An 18,771-nucleotide genomic window follows, 5' to 3' on the forward strand; every position below is an offset into this window, starting at 1 on the left:
GAGTTTTAAACTAAAAAATAATAAGATATTTTTATCTCTCCTCTCTCCTATTTCAACTAGATCCAAAAAGTAAGCTAAACTGACCCAAAATGGTCAAAAATTGACCAAACTGATTTGGAAAATTCTAGAATCAGTTTGATTGGTTAGAGGCTCACTTTTTCCTATAAATAGAAGCCTCTCCCTTTGAAAAAGCTTAATGGTGCTTATGCACTGTTACTTTGCTCCTATCCTAAGCCATTTACATTGAATTTCTTGATAATTCAATTGTTTTTGGCTTAATCCTCTCCAAAGTAATTGGTGGCCATCTTTGCTTCAAACAAGAGTAGAACCCTCAATCCCTCAAGCCAAAGGAAATCTTACAACTCCATGTAAGCTAAATTTTCTTACTTTTTAAATTTAAATCTATGGTTTTTCTTGATTTTCTTGTTTTATAGTGATTGAAGTAAATTCTAATGCTATGCCTTGATAAAAAGGCTACCCCCTTCTCTTCTTTTACAATTCAGCCTTTCTTAATCCTCCTAGAAAGATTAGTTAAATGATTAATTAAACTTTTCTTATTATTTACTCTCTTGATTCTAAAAATTGAGTAGATTAGAGTCATATACATCTTGATTGGGTTAATTTAAGTTGAAATTAAAATGAGAAAAATGAGAAATGGTCAGCCATACAAAGGAGGTTATGGCAAAATTTTCTAGAGTTTTGTGGAAAAGAAAGTTTGTTTTTATGTTATTCCAAAAGAGTAATTCCCACCGTTTGTGCATTCTAAAAGAAATATTCTAATTACTCCATGTACATATTCACCTATGAATATGCATTGATATCACTGATATTAATTATTAAAATTGATTTCTATGCATAGAAAGATGCATAAAGGATTTATTTTTATTTCAAAATTGTTATTCTCATTAAAATTGATTTTATGCATAGAAAGATGCATAAAGGATTTATTTTTATTTCAAAAGTGTTATTCTCATTAAAGTTGATTTTTATGCATAAAAGGATTTTTATAAAAGTGTTATTCCCACTGAAGTTGATTTTTATGCATAAATAGATGCATAAAGAATCTTTATATCAAAATTAGAATTCTCTTAAATTCTATGTTTAAATTCTATGAAATAGATGTGAATGAATGGATGGATGGATGTGATGTGAATAGAGGTGATGAGATGTGAGGTGAATAGATGTGATGAGATGTGATATGAATTAGATTAGATGTGAATGGATGGATGGATGGATGTGACGTGAATAGAGGTGATGAGATGTGAGGTGAAAAGATGTGATGTGAATTAGTTAGATGTGAATAAATGGATGGATGGATGTGATGTGAATAGAGGTGATAAGATGTGAGAGGTGAATAGATGTGATGAGATGTGATGTGAATTAGATAGATGTGAATGAATGGATAGATGGATGTGATGCGAATAGAGGTGATGAGATGTGAGGTGAATAGATGTGATGAGATGTGATGTGAATTAGATGGATGTGAATGAATGGATGGATGGATGTGATGCGAATAGAGGTAAAGAGATGTGAGGTGAATAGATGTGATGAGATGTGATGTGAATTAGATGGATGTGAATAGAGGTAATGAGATGTGAGGTGAATAGATGTGATGAGATGTGATGTGAATCACATGGATGTGAATGAATGGATGGATGGATGTGATGTGAATAGGGGTGATGAGATGTAAGGCGAATAGATGTGATGTGAATGAGATGAATGTGAATGGATGGATGGATGGATGTGATGTGAATAGAGGTGATGAGATGTGAGGTGAATAGATGTGATGAGATGTGATGTGAATCAGATGGATGTGAATGAATGGATGAATGGATGTGATGTGAATAGAGGTGATGAGATGTGAGGTGAATAGATGTGATGAGATGTGATGTGAATCAGTTGGATGTGAATGAATGGATGGATGGATGTGATGTGAATAGAGGTGATGAGATGTGAGGTGAATAGATGAGATGTGAGGTGAATAGATGTGATGTGAATCAGATGGATGTGAATGAATAGATGGATGGATGTGATGTGAATAGAGGTGATGAGATGTGAGGTGAATAGATGGATGGATGTGAGGTGAATAGAGGTGATGAGATGTGAGGTGAATATCTACGTTAGAGTAAAAATATCCTGGAGGAATCACCCGTGCTTTCCAAGCGAGGGAAGTTTTTCTGGGTACGAACCGAGGGATTAGTCTCTTGTCCGGATATCCGTGGGCGAGGCCCCGAGTGAGGGACCCTGCGCCATACAAGAAGTGCTACTTCCGCTGCTAGCACCCATGAATTTGTTGCGCGGTGGGGACGAGGATCTTTCAATACATGCTGCAAGTTTATAGCTTCACGTGGTGCATTGTAGATGGTGGTATGCTTGTAAAGGTGTATACTCCTCAGAACAAGATGATGCTTGTTTACTAATCTCATCACTTTTGTCTAATGTAAATGTACATATGATAACATGCCTTGGTACCTAGTATTTTGTCAATACATGCTGCATGTTTATAGCTTCATGTTGTGCGTTGTAGATGGTGGTATGCGTGTAAAGGTGTATACTCATCAGCATAAGATGGTGCTTGTTTACTAGTCTCATCACTTTTGTCTAATGTAAATGTACATATGATAACATGCCTTGGTACCTAGTATTTTGTCAATACATGCTGCAAGTTTATAGCTTCACGTTGTGCGTTGTAGATGGTGGTATACTTGTAAAGGTGTATACTCCTCAGCACAAGATGATGCTTGTTTACTAGTCTCATCACTTTTGTCTAATGTAAATGTACATATGATAACATGCCTTGGTACCTGTAAGGTCTCTCCCAAGCCACGTATGTATGTGTCTCTTTTAATATAGATTTCAAGAAGGAAAGAGAGTGCACTTAGAGAAGAGTGAGACAATAAGGCTAGAAACATTAGGAAAGTGTTAGAATAAAAATATTAGCTTCAAAAATCCTAAAAGAAATAAGAAGATAAGAATAGTTCTATTAAGAGATAAGTATCTCCAAAAATAGAAATTCGAATTTAGGTGATAGGAGGTCGTATTTAGAGTACTTTTACATACTTAGAGTCCATGCATACTAAAAATGTGGAAAAAACAACACATTTCTAAAGATGGCATGTTTGTGACTATATACAGACATTTTTTGTCTATTCTGCCCGTGTTGGCTTGTAGACTAGATGCATTTTGGTTCTTTTGACTGGTTATATGACCATAGTCTGAGTTTTTATCAGAGAGTTATGACCGAAACAATTTGCTGATTCTGTCAGGGTCTCTACATAGGAAAAACTGTAAGAAGGCAGCAAGTAATCCTAGAGCTTGAGATGTATATATCCCTTCATTCTTATCTAATATCTTAGAAGAGAAGGTTAGATTGCTATGGTCTTTTGGAGGAAGAGACCAAAACTCCATAGCTTTTCTTTTAGAGAAAGAATAATATGCTGTAGCCCTGTAGAGTGAAAAGATGCGGGGAGGAAGAGAGCTTGAGCTCTTGCAAGCACACACACACTCACAATACCCTAATAGAGAACACACACAAGGTGAGAGGCTGAATATCTTCTTCTTCTTCACTCAACACTCAACACACCATATACAAGATAAGAGTACTCACAATATGAAAGGTACTCAACCAATACATACACAGGTTCTCTATAGTGTGAACCCGACTAAATGAGTTGGCGTTATAACTATGCCAGTCTCTAGAATGGCTGTCACACAGCCTGTCATCCCACTAGCCACATATCACCCACGATCTCACCAACCATGCCAGTGGTGTAAGTGTGGGGCCTATCCCCCAGGCGGGTCATCAGTGTCCACCGCCTCACTAGACAAGCTCGATATCTCAACACTTCCCCTCGAGCTCAACTCCATCTCATGTACACCAAGCGAAGCCCTGAATCTGTGGAGCTTCTCTGTACCCAATGCTTTGGTGAAGATGTCAGCTACCTGATCCTCTGTGCTGACATAAACAAGGTCAAGGTCTCCTGCCAAGACCTTCTCTCTGACGAAATGGTAGTGGACCTCTATATGCTTCATACGAGCATAAAATACTGGGTTCCTAGCCAACTGTATACTGCTAATGTTGTCACAGAAAATGACAACTTGTCTATCCACTGATAGACCCAAATCTACAAGTAGCTTTCTCAACCAAGCTACCTCACATGCTGCCATATAGCAGGTCCTCTGTACTCGGCCTTTGTCCTAGATAGAGCAACCGTAGGCTGCTTCTTGCTGCTCCAAGTCACAGCAGCACTCCCCAAAGAAAACATGAAGCCACTTGTAGATCTTCTATCTGAGATACTACCAGCCCAATCAGCATCTGTGTACCCATGTACACATATCTCTGTCCCAGTCTCATAGAATAGTCCACAATGCAGAGTAGACCTCACATACCTCAGTATGCATCTCACTGCATCCAAGTGCAGTTTCCGTGGAACCTGCATAAACTGACTCACCAACCCCAACAACATAGCTCAAATCTGGCCTGGTGATCGTCATGTATATCAAGCTTCCCACTATGCACCTATACATAGTAGGATCCTCCAAGATCTCTCCTGAATCTGCACTCAACTTGCCATTCTGATCCAATGGCACGGAAATAGGCTTACAGCCTATCATACCATACTTGGACAACATGTCCAAGCCATACTGTCTCTGTAGTAATCCAATACCATGTGGTGACCGAATCACCTCAATGCCCAAGAAATATCTGAGCTCCCCCAGATCCTTCATCTCGAACTTCTGTCTAAGCAAAATCTTTACATCAAAGATCTCTGCATCATGGTCCCCCGTAATGATCAAGTCATCTACATAGATGACAACAAGCACAACCCCTCTATCACCATGTCTCACATACAACGAGAAATCTGCATTGGCTACATGAAAGCCAATAGTGACAAGATATTCAAAAATCTTGTCAGACCATGCTCTTGGTACTTGTTTTAAGCCATACAAGGCTTTCTTCAACCTGCAAACATGCTCGGGGTGACCCACATCCTCATAACCAGGTGGCTACAACATATACACCTCTTCTTGCAAATCCCCATGCAAGAATGCATTCTTTACATCCATCTGATGTAAAGACCATTGCTTTGACGCAGCCACTGCTATCACAACTCTCACTGTTGCCATCTTGGCAACTGGGCTGAAAGTTTCCTCATAATCAATGCCATATGTATGCGCATATCCTTTGGCTACCAATCTAGCCTTGTACCTGTTTATGCTTCCATCACTGTTATGTTTTACTTTGTATACCCACTTGCATCCAATGGCTTTCTTGCCTTCAGGCAATTGCACTAAATCCCAAGTCTCATTTCCATATAGTGCATCCATCTCCTCATCCATAGCTTTCTCCCAACACACATTTCCAACAGCCTCATCAATGCATGTGGGCTCAACAACCTGCACAACCTTTGCCATATATGCATAGTGATGTGCCACATAACCATCATAGGTAAATCTCTGCACAGGATTTTTCACTCTCCCAGATCTTCGCAGCTTTTCATTCATGGCTTCCATAGCCTTCTTTACACCAGGTGTTCTCATAGCTAGGATCCCAAGCTCCTCATCAAAGGCTCATATCTGAGCCACTAGACTCTCCATCAACATGAGAATGCCCTGCAGAAATGTCAAGCATACCAAGGGGCTCAAACCACTTTCTCTTTTCCTTTACGTGATATACTAATCACATTTGCAGGACTGGTATTATGACGCAGCCTACCACTCCATGGTCTATCAACAGACCCACTAGATGAGGACTCTCCTGGTCCACTCAAAGACTGTGATTGACCTGCATTCTGTGCAACCACACTTCCACTCACATCAGCCCCAACAGCTTCCTTTTCAGCAACATACCAGGCTGCTCATCTCATCAAAGACAACATCCCTGCTTACCCTCAACTCATGTGTAGTAGTAGGGTTATAACACCTGTATCCTTTTTGCTTAAGGGAATATCCAATAAACACACATTTTTCAGCTTTTGGATCCAGCTTAGTTCTCAGCTCATCTGGCACATGCACATATGCAATGCATCCAAAAACTTTCAGATGAGACAAATCAGGTTTTCTGCCAGTAAACCTCTCCTCTGGAGTTACATCATGTATGGCTGCAGTTGGAGTCCTGTTCATGATGTATACTGCAGTTGGAGTCCTGTTCATGATGTATATAGCTGTAGAAACAGCCTCAGCCCAATAGCTATGCGGCATATTTTTCTTTCATCAATGCTCGCGCAATCTCAGCAATGTGCCTGTTTTTCCGCTCAGCAACTCCATTTTGCTGTGGAGTGTATCTGCATGTAAACTGTCTCCGAATACCATTCTTCTTCAAAAATTCAGAGAACTCATTGGAGAAGTACTCTCCCCCTCCATCTGACCTTAGGCACTTTACATATTTTCCTGTTTGCTTTTCAACCAAAACTCTGAAATTCTGAAAGTGAGTGAACACCTCACTCTTCTCCTTCATGAAATATACCCACACTTTCCTTGTGTGGTCACATCAATGAAAGTCGCATAATACCTGCAGCCTCCCATAGACATGGTCTTCGTAGGACCCCATACATTTGAATGCACAACATCTAGTGCATTTCTGCTCACATATCTCTGTTACGTGGAAACACATGCTTTGTTTGCTTTCCAAATTGGCATGCTTCACATATTCTCTGCATACCTTCCACTTTAAACTTTGGCAGTCCTGTCACAATTCCTTTAGTCTACATAGACTTCATTCGCTGCACATTCACATGTCCAATTCTTTTATGCCAAATGTCTGTGTCTGCAACAATCCCTGAACCATTTGCAAACATCGCAGCACTCATTTCAGGCATGTCTACATTCAATGTAAACATTCTGCCCACTTTGTTGCCTTTTGCAACCAACCTGCACTTGTCTTTAAAGTCTTCAACATAACAACCATCAGGGTTAAACCGAACCTGCAAACCGTGCTCAATCATCTGGCCAACTGAAACCACATTCTTTGTTATGTTCAGAACGTGAAGTACATCTGCAAGGTACTTCACTTTGCCATCCTGCATAGACAATGGCACATCTCTAACATGGGCAATTGGATAAGCAGTGTCATCCCCTGTTGCCACAAAACCTGGTCTTTCTAGGTTTTTCATCTCCTTGAACCACTCCCCATGACTTGTCATGTGGTTCGAAGCACCTGAATCCACATACCATACATCATCTTTTTGTGCTGCTTCAACATTTTCAGACATGGCATTCACGACATGCTGCATAACAAACAACCTTTCATTATCCTCATTATTTCTGCTTGAGGATGCATAGTTGTTTTGCTGCACTTTTCCATTTTGCATGTCAGCCTGCTTCTTATAACATTCTGCCTGGACATGTCCAGGCTTACCACAATAATAGCATTCACGTGCATCATTATACTGCCTTTGCCAATTTCCACGGCCTCTTTGACTCCCCCTGCCTCTCTGAATTTGCCTCTTCCACCTGCGTGTTGTTGTTGTTGTTGTTATGTATTCTGGGACTGTTGTTGTTGCTGCTGCTGGCCATAATTCTGATTACCTGTTCTGCCACCTACTTGACCGCGTCCACGGCCTCCTCTACCTCATCCTCTTCCTGAACTTATGTAGAAGGCCTGTTGCTCTGAACTGTTTTTGTTTTGTGAAGACTGTTGGTCTTCACCCAAGCTCTTCTCTTGTATAATCAGCATAGACACCAAATCTGTAAAGTTAGGAATGTTTTCCCGAGTCTGTATAGACGTCTTGAATGCCTTGTATTGTGGCCCGAGACCACGTAGACAGACTTCCACCTTATCATCATCATCTACTGACACACCAATAGATGCAAGGGATTCCACAATACCCTTTATCTTCAATGCATAGTCATTCATAGACATGCTCTTTTTCTCCACAGTATGAAGTTCATTCTTCAATTGTATCTTACGTGCCTTGGTATTTGTTTCATAGAGTTTAACCAAGGTGTCCCACACCTCCTTGGGGGACTTGGCATCCTGAATATGCCCAATCATGGTGTCCTGTATACTAATGGAGAGCCAATACATTACTTTCCTAGCTCCTTGGTTCCAGTCTTTAAACTCTTTCACATCTGCAGCAGCAGTCGAATTTATGTTCGGTATCTCTGGTGCCTCTTCATGCTCACCTTCTATGTAGTCCCAATAGCCCTTTCCCATCAGGAAATTTGTCAACCTGAACCTCCAAGCATGGAAGTTATTCTTATCAAGCTTCTCAGCCACAATCTGGGTTATGCCATCATTTGACATCTTGCCAGATACACAAATTTACCAGAAATCCTGCATAAACTGCTATATTTTTTGCAGAAGCGGTACTGTAGTACTCTCAAATGTCACAACCAGTGACTTCAATGTGCATATATACACCCAATATGGCAACTGTTCACCTCTTTGCAGCACCCACAGTGTCTGCACAGTCAATCTGTCTTCCTGCAGTTCTTAAAACAGAGTTCTGCAGAGAATCGATAACTTACCCGCAGTGCTCGAAATCGCCTGCTTTTTGAAAAACGGAGGTCTAGACGCACCCGAAACGCGTTTTCGGCCCAAAAAATTTGGTCCAATAGGACATTATAGTTGCCCTATAGCTTTACTCTCGCGAAGAAAGCTCCTCAATCAGAGATCGTTTGCCGGTGCCTCCCGTAGAGCTCCCGACAAGGGTGTAGTCACCAACACAAATAGGGAAGAGTAGTTGAAGCTCTTACCCTCGTACCCACAGTACGAGTAAGAGGAGATAAAGCTTGGGGATGATTGGATGATTTAAATCATAAGAGAAGGTATTAGAAGACTCTATTCTCATATGTCAAGTTCTAAAGCTCTTGTGAACGAGCAAAGGCAACGATAAACGACAAATTTCTATAAGGTATATACATATTTTGTTTTTCAATTATATATCATTCTTAGGGGTTGAGGTATGGCCCCGGCTTCTCTATTAATTTTTAATAGTGATCTATTTGATTGATTTACTATTTAAAGTTTGTATTCTTTTAAACAACAGCATATGCCTTAATAAAGAATGTCTTATCTCGAGTTGAAATACTAAAATCTTTCTGAAAAGGATTGTTTTCTTAAGAAGGTAACATGAATTCTAGTCCTATGGTTTAGTGAGTAAATGGATTATCAAGTGTAAAGGATTTCAAACCAAGGCTTCATTTATTGGGTGTGTCTTAGCACAAGGGATTTACCTCAAATCCTCATTTACTATGCACAGGTTTAGGACCAGAAGACTGGTTTGCAACATGGCCTAGTTTACTATGCACAATTTTAGGGCTTGCTTTGTTCTATGACCGCATTTTCAATCTAGAACTCGAAGGCCACAAGATGATTGTAAAAAACTAAGTTTTGGTTTTACGGCATGCATGCTCTTTGTGCCCAAAGCATGTTTGGCTTGTGTCTACTACTTTGTTATGTAACAGTATGAAACCGATGACATGTCTTGGTATCTACAACATGAATCACATACTCCAAGTTTTAAAATTCTTGGTAGTTTTTATTTATTGATCTTGGATTATTTACCTAAAAGTCTATGGGAATCTACATGACAACCCACTTGAGAGCATGGTTTCAAATCCTATTTGGTTTACAAGAAGGGAAGGCTTTGTAAAAATTGTGCAGCAAAGTGCACCATGGTTGACTCCCATCTCGCAAATTGTTGCTTGGATTATTATGTGGCAATAATACCAGTTCTTCAATACATGGCCATTGACAGAATAGCCTAAATATTAAATCTACACACGAATAGTAAACTAGTCCTTCATTTTAAAGCCAAAAAGAATACAAGATACTTGCTCCCAACCATTGAAAGGTTGTCATTTCCAACAAAGTATACCAAGACACATCATTCAACCAAACTTGTAGCCAAGTTTTCTTACACACTGCTATTGCACAATACCATCATTTATTTTGTTCAATGTATTGCCCTAAAGCTATGTTTGCATTGCTAAATCAATGTGTGCCCCATCGTTCAAAGAAACCCTGACCATAAAAACCAATGCCTACAGCCCTCGTATTGAAATTTTAAAAAAATAACTAACGTAAATCAAGATAATAAACAAGGGCTTGTGCTTTGAGGCAATTTCACTATTTTGCAAACAGAGAATGCAGTAAACCAGGTCAGACTCTTTTAACCATAAAAACCAGAGTTATTACTACATATGTTCCATAAAGATCAAAACATGGCAACCAATAAAGTAGGCCTTGCTCTTTTAGCCAGGGCATGGGCAGGTTGTTACATATGTTTTGAAAGGATGAAAAGATGACAAAATGTGAGACACGTACTTGCTTGCCCATGGCAAAGGAATATGTTGGCTTCCTCTATCATAAATTAACCCCCCGAGCAACAAAAAGGAGTACAATTTAAATCCCTAAAGCTTCAAAAAGTGTTTTGGTGCTGTAAAACATCTAAGCACCACTGATGTAGCTGGCTCCTCAAATTGCTCACATCCTTATGTTCAGACCATGTCTTTGAAATCGATAAAACAACAAAAGCTAGCATTGGATAGATTAGACTAGCAACCACAAGAAAATACATGGTCATTTATTAGCAAGCACAATAAAATATGGCACAATGAATGGATACATACCCTTTTTTTGGGTTGTGCTTTATGTATGCCATGACATAAAAACCACAATCCACCGCATTCGGTTGTTGAGGCACATGCATCACCATTACCTCCATTTGCATGCTTGGGTTCACCAACTCTTCTTTCAACAAACCCACATCAGCAAGGAAGTCCATCACACTATCATCATTGTTGCAAGTTAGTTTCAAAGCAAAAATCATCCCAAATAGCTCCTAATGAAGATTGTGTAGCTCAATACCTTTGAACATGAGGGAGACCATCTTTATAATCCTTGATAGCGAGGGAGTCAAAGTACAATATGGTGCATTTACTAGTAGGCAATGTAGGTAATTTCTTCATTCCATTATTGTACAGCACATAGAGGGTCCAATGGCCACTGCATAGAGTAAGAAATCCATATAAGGACACATATGCAAAACCAACAAGTGATAAGACCCAAGGATGCTAGTGTTTACTTATGCATGCACAACGGGAAAAAATGTGAACAAAAGAGTTGCCAGATCTACACCCTTGAAGAGATTTTTGAGGTGCTTGTTCCAATCCCTTTTCTTCGCACGTGCCACAATGTCAAACCATAGAGAATCCATAAAACATAGCCTACTCATCACATCATCGGGTGTAGTATTGACCATCCATCTACAACCAATGACATCTAAGACTCTCACAGGCTTTAGTTTACATGTACATATATGCAACCAAATGGGGAGGGAACCCTACAATCCAAACAAGTTCATGGTCCGAGTGTCTGCCATGCCACCATGCAAGATATCATAGATAAACTTGTTGTCTGTTGATTTTAGCCAGTAGACCATGCTCAGCAGACTTGAACTCAATCAATGCACCCTCTTCAAGCCTGAGAAAACCAACATGATAAGGATCACATCACAATGTAGTAAAATAGGACACTGAAGCTACAAAATCAAAGCACTGTTCATAAGTAAACTTGCATTTTATTACTAATCCTAGATTTTACACGTCTTAAATTATCACCTGCATTGTGGGTTTTGACGCCTTGTCTTGATAGGACTACCCTGTGTGCACTCTTGATCTCAAAGACATAGAGAGCTTGATCTCTATGTGTGCACTCTTGATCTCAAAGACATAGAGAGCTTGGTCCTTTGGACTAGATACGTCTCATATTGAAATTGGTGACATGCTAGCAATAGGCTGAACACCCAAATTACATGCATTTTCAATCACTTTATCAATTTTATCGACCTCCGCAAGCAGTGGATACATCTCATTACTTTCGTCAAGGCCCGGATCCTCACCATCCTCATTCTTGACATCATCATTGCCATTATCTTCCTCATCCTCATCTTCCTCATCCTCGTCCACATTGGATAAACTCAAAAGGCTTTGTGTCCTTTTCTGGAAAAAAAAGAAATAGGCAGAGGCAAGAACTTAAGATAGACTAGCCATCCGACAAACCATGCATGTGGTCGTATTATCTGATGCTTAGCATAGCTACAATTTCATATTTGAGAAACCTCTGCATTTACACACACACACACACACACACACACACACACACACACACACACACACACACACACACACACACACACACAAAGCATGAAAAAAAACAAAGTGGTTTGTTCTTTTTGTTCTCTTACATGCTTTGCATAGCCTTTGTTAATTTTGGCTTCAATCCGCCGCATCTTCACAAACTTATCTACCATGTATTTTTCCATTACCTTTTTCACAAACTACTCAACAAATAGCTCCTTTAACCCCGTCTGACTTGTATGTGGAACAAAGTCCCAATAGTATTGATCCTTTGCATATTGCCCCTTTTCAAACTTCTTGTAGTTATTTGCAAATTTCCTATCGGCATCCAAGAAACGCTCCTTTGACCACTTCAATGACTCCTCGGGATTGAAATCCATTCTCTCCTCCTTACACGGTCGCCCCATCTTTTGCTTTGGCACATCCATGACAATGCCATGCTTGGATTTTAGATGTTTCTCCATGCGAGCTCTTTTTAAATAGTGCAGATCACGTGACGGGAAATGCTCATCTGCTCAGCAAAGGAGGGATGTCCTCCCATCCTCCAACTGAACTTTAATATAAGGACATTGACCCTACACATTCAAAGTTTGCATTCACTATCACAAACAAAACTAAACAAATTTAAAAAAGGATGTAATGCAAAGTAGAATAGATGATTGCATGCCTCAATGACTTCATGATTAAATAGGTCCTTCATCTTTCATGCCATTATCACTTCTAGTGTGAATTTGAACCCTGGGGCATCCCTGTGGATCAACACCTTGTCTCTTGGCGAGTCAAAAATCTATGGTTTTTACATCTGCTGGAGCTAACAAAGATGGTGATATGGCTATGGTGTCAATAAATGCCCAGCTCGGCCTTTCAATTCCAAGTGAAAGCTTTCAACACCTGATGTCTAACTAAGAGTCTGCATCAAATGAAGCCCCTCTTACCAACTAAGTCAACTTATGGAGTTATTATACATTCTTTTTTGCTTTCTTTGATCTCTTGGGGCTGGTTTCAAGTCAATGAGTGACCTTGTCATGTGACTTAGGAATGTGCATATGCTAACATAAGTGGTCCATATGGGGGTTTTGCCGAAGGGATTTGGCATGGAAAGTAGGACATGTGTTTAATAGAAAATCCGTTATATTTCTACAAGGGTCAAGTTGTAAAATGGCCCTCAGTTCAGTCCTACTAGAGGAGCATGCTTGCTTCCTCCCAGACCAAGCCTATAGGAGATGAGGGGGATGGCCTGTCAGTTATTTATGTGAAAGTTAATGTCAATGGGATCTCAATCAAATGCAAAGTCAATCCAAATGCCTACAGGTCTTATGAGGGCCTTCTATCAACGCTAGAGGAAATGTTCCATAGCCCTACTGTTGAAATATACAAGTGAATAGGGTGTGTGCAGGAACAAGCCCTTAGCAAGAGGCTGTAAAAGAGAATCTGTAAATGTGAGAGAAGCTATGAAAAGGTGAGAAGTATCTACTGGGAGAGAATAAAGGGTAGCATGAGAAGATCTAGGAGGTGTGGAGATATTCTGGGAAGAGGTGGAGAGAATCAAGCAAAAGAGGTGGAGTGAATCAAGGAGAGATCAGTGGGATTAGATGCTTGGATGTAAAATCAGTGGGATTAGATGCTTGGATGTAAAATCTATAAATTGAGGCATTGGCCTAATGAGAATTAGATGCTTGGATGAGTGGATGAGAATTAGATGCCTAGATGAGAATTAGATGCTTGGATTAGATGAGAATTAGATGCTTAGATGAGAATTAGATGCTTGGATTAGATGCTTAGATGAGAATTAGATGCTTGGATTAGATGCTTAGATGAGAATTAGATGCTTGGATTAGATGCTTAGATGAGAATTAGATGCTTGGATTAGATTCTTAGATGCTTGGATGTAAAATCTATAAATTGAGGCATTGGCCTAATGAGAATTTGTTGGTTTTTGATTATCCATGCCTACATTAAGCTATCAGTTAATTGCTCACGTCTTAATTATCGTCTAGTCTCTTTTCTAATGATGTTGATTCTAGCATTTGATCCACCATAGCACATCACATTGTTGCAAATTTAACATGGTATCAGAGCCTAGCCTAGAATCCATCAAATTTATGAGCTCATTATCTTACTAATCACCTAGCTAATCAAGATTAGTAGATAATCAAATTTTACCTCTTTTTTTTCAAAGAGTCTGCACTCCCAGCTAGTAGAGGGGCTTGATCTCCCTCCAGGATCAACATTAGGGTAAATGCTTCTAGGAAAACATAGCCACCTTGCCCACGATTCAGCCCATCTAATCGGCGCACCAAACCGTTGCTCGTAGCTGTCAAATTTTATGAATCTACAAGTGTCTTTTTTTTTAAATGGAGATCTTGTCTACATCAGATGAAATGGCTCTAATTCCTCTTGTCCCTAGGGGTTTTCAAGGGTGCTCTACAAGCTGGTGAAGACAGTTTTTGATTTGATCAAGTCTACAGTGAGATCCAAGCTCTTCATCATCAAATCTACAGAGGTGACTTTGGTAAAACAGAGATTAAGCATTCAATGTTTGGTCAAATCTTGTGTTTCTTGGCTTAATCCTCTACTAGACTAATTGCTATTGATGGCCCTGAAAGAATTTGAAATCTAAGGCCCCAGATCTGGACTCCCTGCATACTCTGTTTTTTTCTACACACACAAAACAGAGGATTTGCTAATCAGATTAATCAGCACACTAATCACTATATTTTGGTGCAATTGAGGGTTTAAATTAACCATTGGGTATCTGATACATATCCCTATAACTTCATATTGCAATTCAGAGATGGTTTGATACTCCAACCATTTTGTACAGATTTGTTACCCTTGGTTTAATGTAATTTCTGGTGAATTTATGCTGATAAATCTATTTGTTGTAATCATCATCTAAACACCAGATTGAGTTGTAAAGGGGTAGACACTACCCTTGAATCTTGAAATTGGATCAAGAGGTAAGACCCTCTTCACATCATCATGAGTACGGCACAAGAGATAGCCAAATTTAATGAGGAGAAGTTTTACACACATGGCAAACAAAAACCATGATCTGCTCATGAGGAAAAATCTATGGGGGCTAGTTGAGGGAAGAGATGAATGCCCAGAGGTGAGAGGGAAAAATGAGTGGAAGAGCAGGAATGAGAAAGCATTAGGACTTATCGCACTCAGTTTAAATGATGAAATCATTCATCACATCACAGGGATACAATGGGCAAAAGATGCATGGGATGAACTCAATAAATTATTTGGCACTCAAGCAAAAAAATTCAAAGATAAATCTGTTAATGCAATTCTACAAACTGGATATGAAGGAAAGTGAATCTTTAATCACACACTTGAACAAATATAAAAGCACTAAGCAACAACTATCAGCCCCACCATTGGCAAAAAGGTAGAAGATGAGGCACTAGCACTGCTTCTGCTGAAGAGTGTGGACAAAGGTGAATATGAAAACATTGTAGCAACATTAAAGAATGTACCTGAATTGAAGCTGCACGAGATAGAAGGAGCTCTACTAGAGCAAGAGACCAGAGTCAAAGAGAAGAAATGGCTGGACTCAACAACTGGAGAAGAAAAAGCATTCTTCACCCGAGGAGGATTCTCTCAAAGAGGACGAAGAAGAGGCAAAGTAGGAGGAAGGACCTTCACTTGCCACAACTGTGGGAAGCCAGGACACATGGCAAGATAGTGCTACAGCAAACCCAATGGAGAAGGAACGACATCGGCAAACTTCATGGAGGCTCCTAAGGAAGTGGAGTCAGATCATCTTTTCTGAGAGAGAGAGAGAGAGAGAGAGAGAGAGAGAGAGAGAGAAACCCCACAACTCAATGTAACCTACCCCAACAGAGTAAAACCACCTCTAAGCCACCGATGATGTAGGCCATGTGGTAGATGTATGTGTGAGCACTTTAGTCAAGGTCACGGGCTTTTGTAGTAGCCTTGGACGACACATAGCGAGAGTGTGTGTCAAGGACTATGAGTTTAGGGACTTCAGGCATTGGTCGCGAACTATCAAGTAAGAGGGAAACTTGGTATAGGGTCCAGGTGTGCTAAGAGTATTCACTTGAGGGGAGGTGTTTAAATGTACAAGTGAATAGGGTGTGTGCGGGAACAAGCCCTTAGCAAGAGGCTATAAAAAGAGAATCTATAAATGTGAGAGAAGCTGTGAAAAGGTGAGAAGTATCTACTGGGAGAGAATAAAGGGTAGCATGAGAAGATTTAGGAGGTGTGGAGATATTCTGGGAAGAGGTGGAGAGAATCAAGCAAAAGAGGTGGAGTGAATCAAGGAGAGATCAGTGGGATTAGATGCTTGGATGTAAACTCTATAAATTGAGGCATTGGATGTAAATTCTATCAAGGAGAGATCAGTGGGATTAGATGCTTGGATGTAAACTCTATCAAGGAGAGATCAGTGGGATTAGATGCTTGGATGTAAATTCTATCAAGGAGAGATCAGTGGGATTAGATGCTTGAATGTAAACTCTATAAATTGAGGCATTGGCCTAATGAGAATTTGCTGGTTTTTGATTATCCATGCCTACATTAAGCTATCAGTTAATTGCTCACTAATCACATCTTAATTATCATCTAATCTCTTTTTTAATGAGAATTTGTTAGTTTTTGATTATCCATGCCTACATTAAGTTATCAGTTAATTGCTCACTAATCACATCTTAATTCATCTAATCTCTTTTCTAATGATGTTGATTCTAGCATTTGATCCACCATAGCTCATCACACTGCTACAAATTTAACACCTACCACAGTGGCAGTTAGGCACTATAGGAGCCCCAAAAGTTTGTTTCAACTAGTTGTCCTACTCTTCAAAAAGTTCATTAGAAGGGCTCATGCCATTGAACATCCATTTCTATGTTATGAATTGAAGGGGCATACTGCTCATTCTGAAACGCTCCATCTCTCTCTTGAAGAATTCATTCTTTTCTAAAATTATTATCAAGTGAGTATAAATTCTATGCCTCCATGCCTCCTGTAAGATTCCTCCCCAACCTCTCAAGATGTCCAGCATCTTCCCCTGTAATTAAATCCCTCTTCGGAAATATAAAAGATCTTGTTTCTAACTGTTTGAACTTAGAGAGAGAAAATATTCTAGAGAGATAATATTCAGATTTTGAATATTTTTAGATAGAAAAATTTTTGATATTATTAAAATAAGTTTCCCTGAAACAGAAATTCAAAAAGAACTTTCCAATGTGCAATTGGAATTAATTGGAATTGGGTATAAAGGACCTTAGCCTAAGGGTCTAGATTTTCAAAAAAATTTAGATTATGGTCCAATTAAGGTTCCTATGGGCCAATAGCATCAATCCACGTGTAGGGAGGAGATAAATCCAATTTGTAAAAGAAGATACCCAAAAATGAGTAAATGCTCACATAAGATGAAGAGTTGAAAATGTACAAGGTTTATTAGTAAAAAACTATGAGCAATATTAAAAATATGAGATATTTTGGGTATCCAAAAAGGAGTAAATGCTCACATAAGATGAAGAGTTGAAAATGTACAAGGTTTATTAGTAAAAAACTATGAGCAATATTAAAAATATGAGATATTTTGGGTATCCAAAAAGGAGTAAATGCTCACATAAGATGAAGAGTTGAAAATGTACAAGGTTTATTAATAAAAAACTATGAGCAATATTAAAAATATGAGATATTTTGGGTATCCAAAAATGAGTAAATGCTCACACAAGATGAAGAGTTGAAAATGTACAAGGTTTATTAGTAAAAAACTATGAGCAATATTAAAAATATGAGATATTTTGGGTATAATGATTCCATTTTGACACATATGTAAGGAAGGGGAGTTCTTTAAAGGAGGTGCATATTTCACATGCTTGAATGAGTTTTAAACTCAAAAATAATGTGATATTTTTATCTCTCCTCTCTCTTGAACCAAACCAAATCAAAATGGAACTAAACCGAATCAAAAAGTAACCAAACTAGGTCCAAATCTAGTCCAAATTCAACCAAACTGAATTTGGAAAATTCTAGAATTAGTTTGTTTGGTTAGGAGCTCACTTTTTCCTATAAATAGAGGCCTTCCCCTTTGTTGAAACTTAACAATGTTTAATGCATTGTTACTCTACTCCACCTAAGCCAAGAACTGTGAATTCAATAATAATTCACTAGTTTTTGACACTTTCCTCTTTCTTCAATCCCCATTGGTGGCTCCATCAACATACTAAACCAATTGATTGGTTGGGGGCCTCTACCGTGAACAAAGAATCAAGTAATTTGTAAGGTAAATGGTGAATTTTGATTCTTTTCTATAATTTCTCAATGTTTCTCTCTTCTCAATCCCTCTCAAGCTTGAGAAGCTTAATTGGAATGGTTTTTGAATGCTATTGAAGTTAATTGATGAATGGTAGTGAAGAGTTACATAATTTGATGAATGCTATTGAAGTTAATTGATTAATGATAGTTAAGAATTACATAAATTTCCATTTATGCTTAATTCAAATGGTTTTTATGTAAATTCTCTCTCTCACTCAAGAAATGGTCATACTCATGACCCATTCTCAATCCAAATGAAGCTTTTCATAAAGCTTTTCCTTAATCCAAGATTAATCTATGCTTGAGGCCAAATTAATGGCTTTTTTCTATGCTTTTAGTTTATGTATTTCATGAATATTGATGATTCAATCCATTATGGATTAATGATCC

This window comes from Cibotium barometz, chromosome 47, assembly GCF_041138505.1.
Source record: "Cibotium barometz isolate CiBa-2024 chromosome 47, ASM4113850v1, whole genome shotgun sequence".
In the NCBI taxonomy this organism is placed as follows: Eukaryota; Viridiplantae; Streptophyta; class Polypodiopsida; order Cyatheales; family Cibotiaceae; genus Cibotium; species Cibotium barometz.